Source organism: Eriocheir sinensis, unplaced genomic scaffold (genome assembly GCF_024679095.1).
Source record: "Eriocheir sinensis breed Jianghai 21 unplaced genomic scaffold, ASM2467909v1 Scaffold308, whole genome shotgun sequence".
Lineage (NCBI taxonomy): Eukaryota > Metazoa > Arthropoda > Malacostraca > Decapoda > Varunidae > Eriocheir > Eriocheir sinensis.
In genome coordinates, this window is record NW_026111619.1 from 70,943 (window position 1) to 74,993 (window position 4,051).

Here is a 4,051-nt window from a genome sequence, read left to right on the forward strand (position 1 = left end):
GGGGTAAATACTAGTGTTATTATTCTAATTCATATATCTCGCACAATACTTAAGATGGTGGGAGTAAACAATTATTGAAGGGAAAAATGCTCACTTCTTACCCCACAGGGCCGTTATTTTAAACGTATCGAGCTGCCTTTACGACTATTCCCAAGGCCGCGGAGAAGCTTGGCCAAGTTGTCACGGGTGACTTTACCATTCATGACGCTGAAGGCGTGTACAGCCATCACTACGATCACAAAACAGTCCGTGAATACCCCGGCAACTTCAACGAGAGGCTTTTCAAACAGGCGAGCCGAGGCGAAGATTACTTTATAAATAAGACCTTCCATCCAGCCAATCAGATCCCGTAGCTAAGCACACCCTCCCTCCATCAAGCCAATCTGACCACGTAGCTAACATCTCCCTCCCTCCATCCAGCCAATCAGCTCCCGTAGCGATCTTCACTACAAAAGGTGCAACTAGCTCTAGATTCAGCCCTATGCAATGTCAACTCTGTGCTCCCTAAAACGGCATATCGCAAACCGAGGTGATGTGGTAAATCTCGACCCTATACAGGGTAAGAAAAAGGAGGAGGGTGACCATCTCAAGAAATCAAAATCGCGTGGCTGATCCCCGAGGCCAGGCGAGCCTCAGAACCTTAGACACACACACACGCGCACACACACACACACACACACACACACACACACACACACACACACACACACACAGGATAATGAGGCAGGGGACTAATGGACTAACGCTCTGCCGTGACAGGATAGGGAGGCTTCCCTCCAATAAGGAGCAACGAGAGGAGAGGAAGGCCTCCCAGAGGGAGTTGAAGCAACTCCCGGGGCCGCTGCCGAAGCTGATGTCGGTCTGCTCCTGCTGCGACAGGAAAAGTTCTCGCGTGTTATTCGCCTAGCTCACGCAGCACGCACGCACTCACCCCGCAACGCACGCCAGCACGAACTCACTCCCCAACGCACGTTCGCTCGCACTCACCCCCCAACGCACGCACGCACGCACGCACGCACATACGCAAGCACACACGCACGAACGATCGGACGCACAAGCACGCACTCACCCCCCACCCACGCTCGCACGCACGAACGCAAGAACACACGCAAGAACGAACGGACGAACACACGCTCGCACACACCCATCCCCAACGCACGCTCGCACGCACGAACACGAATACACACGCACGAAGGAACGGATGAACACACGCTCGCACGCACGAATACGAGTACACACGCACGAAGGAACGGACGAACACACGCTCGCACGCACCCATCCCCAGCGCACGCTCGCACGCACGAACACGAGTACACACACGCACGAAGGAACAGATGAACACACGCTCGCACGCACGAACACGAGCATACACACGCACGAAGGAACGGACGAACACACGCTCGCACGCACGAACACGAGCATACACACGCACGAAGGAACGGACGAACACACGCTCGCACTCACGAACACGAGTATACATACCCACGAAGGAACGGACGAACACACGCTCGCAGGCACTGACCGCCCAACGCACGCAGCACACAAGCACTCACACACGCAAGCACGCACACAATCACGTATCCACGCATGCACACGCACGCAAGCACACACACTCACGTACAGACGCACGCACCCACGCAAGCATGCAGGCAGGCACGCACCCACGCAAGCATGCAGGCAGGCACGCACGCACACACTCACTCACACAAGCAAGCACGCAGCCACGCACGAAAAAACGCACGAACTCACGCAAGTACGTAAGCACGCACGCACGCACGCAAGCACGCACGAAGGCACGGACACTCTGATGACGACCCAGGCAACAAGGCACCCTGACACTCCCTGGACACTCTCTGAACAATGGATGGACACTCTGATGACGACCCACGCATCTAGCATTAAGGCCTTAGGTGTTGTGTGTTGGGTAGGGTTGCTGACTCCTCTGGGGTGAAGGAGACTCATCCTGAGCAGCATACAGCACCAAGATAAGGCGATACAGCTACCCAACACAAGGAAACGGAAAATAAAGAAAATAACACCGAAGAATTAAGATTACAATATAAAGAACACAAACATAAAGAAGTGATAGGAACGCAAAATCAAGAAAAGGAAAAAAATCTAGCAGAGTAAGTCCTTTGGTGCTGTGTGTTGGGTAGGGTTGCTGACTTTTCTGGGGTGAGGGAGACTCATCCTGAGCAGCATACAGCACCAAGATAGGGCGATACAGCTAGCCTGCACAACATCAGGAAACGTAAAATAAATAAAAATATCATCGAAGAATGGATATTACTGAAAAAGGAACACGATAATAAAGAACTTGTAGAAAAACATCATGAAAGTGAAAACCAATCATTGGGGCAAGCATTAAGGCCTTTGGTGTTGTGTGTTGGGTAGGGTTGCTGACTCCTCTGGGGTGAGGGAGACTCATCCTGAGCAGCATACAGCACCAAGAAGAGGCAATATAGCTAGCCAACACAACACCAGGAAACGAAAAATAATGATAAAGAACACCGAAGAATGGATATTACTGAAAAGGAACACGAGAATAAAGATGTGATAGAAACACAACATCATGAAAGTGAAACAACTCATTGTGGCAAGCATTAAGTCCTTTGGTGTTGTGTGTTGGGTAGGGTTGCTGACTCCTCTGGGGTGAGGGAGACTCATCCTGAGCAGCATACAGCACCAAGATAAGGCGATACAGCTAGCCTGCACAACACCAGGGAACGAAAAAAAAAAATAATAACCCCGAAGAATGGATATAACAAAAAAAAAAAACATCACGAGAAAAATAAAGTGATAGAAACACAACATCAAGAAAAGGGAAAAATATCTAGCATTAAGGCCTTAGGTGTTGTGTGTTGGGTAGGGTTGCTGACTCCTCTGGGGTGAGGGAGACTCATCCTGAGCAGCATACAGCACCAAGACAAGGCGATACAGCTAGCCTGCACAACACCAGGAAACGGAAAATTAAATACCGAAGAAACGATATTACAGAAAAAGAATACGAAAATAAAAAAGTCTTGGAAACACAACATGGACTGACACTCTGATGACGACCCACGCAACAAGGCCCCTGACACTCCCTGGACACTCTCTGAACAATGGACGGACACTCTGATGACGACCCACGCAACAAGGCCCCTGACACTCCCTGGACACTCTCTGAACAATGGACGGACACTCTGATGACGACCCACGCAACAAGGCCCCTGACACTCCCTGGACACTCTCTGAACAATGGACGGACACGCTGATGACGACCCACGCAACAAGGCCCCTGACACTCCCTGGACACTCTGAACACTGCCCTGACCATTTGCAACAAAAAATCTCCTCACGACGTAACCTAAAATGGACAAAATCCCCCCCGACAAAAAAAAAAAAAAATAGTTAACTTTCCAAACTATAACGAAATAGTTAAGTCACCAACAAGACATCAAAATAAAGAAGCCATAAAAAAGAAAAAGAAAAAAGCAACAAAGAAATCAACTCAAGCAGTAGTAAAAAAAAAAGACCTAACAAATCTAAAAAGGTCAACTCCTGATCAGTCAAAAAATAGAAAACTAAAAACATATAATGCCAAAATGTAACGAAAAGTATGAACTCAAAAGCAAGAAAGAAAAGTAAAAAAAAAGAAAAAAAAATTAACCAAAAATTAATTCAACACCAAAAAAAAAACGAAACTGAGGAAAACTAAAACTAAGAGAAAAAAGAAAACCGGCAGCGGCTTGATTATCTTTGGCTTCAGCCTGGCTTAGAGGGACAGACGAAGGAACACAGAAAGACAGGAATAAAGGGATGAACTGAAGTGTAAGAGAAGGAAGAAAGAAAAGAATATTATTATGAAGAAAAAAATTATAGGAGAGAGGGAAGAATGGAGGGAAGGATGGAAAAAACGAAGAAAGAAAGAAAGAAAAATATAAGGAATAGAAGAAAGGGAGGAAGTAAACAAAGAAGGCAACAAAGCAGATGTAGATTCAGAAAAAAATATACAGATGGACGGAATGAGATGAAAGGAAGAAAGAAAGGAAGAAAAATAGTTGCCTGG

The 4,051-nt window shown here is 47.5% G+C and overlaps 1 long non-coding RNA gene across 1 annotated transcript; it reads left to right on the top strand.

The window, feature by feature from the left end:
- Positions 1-581: 581 nt before the first annotated feature.
- On the top strand, positions 582-3,760 carry LOC126991615 (uncharacterized). Its single transcript, XR_007745699.1, has 2 exons — positions 582-2,615; positions 2,852-3,760. It is a non-coding gene; the product is annotated as an uncharacterized LOC126991615 (long non-coding RNA).
- Positions 3,761-4,051: the final 291 nt, after the last annotated feature.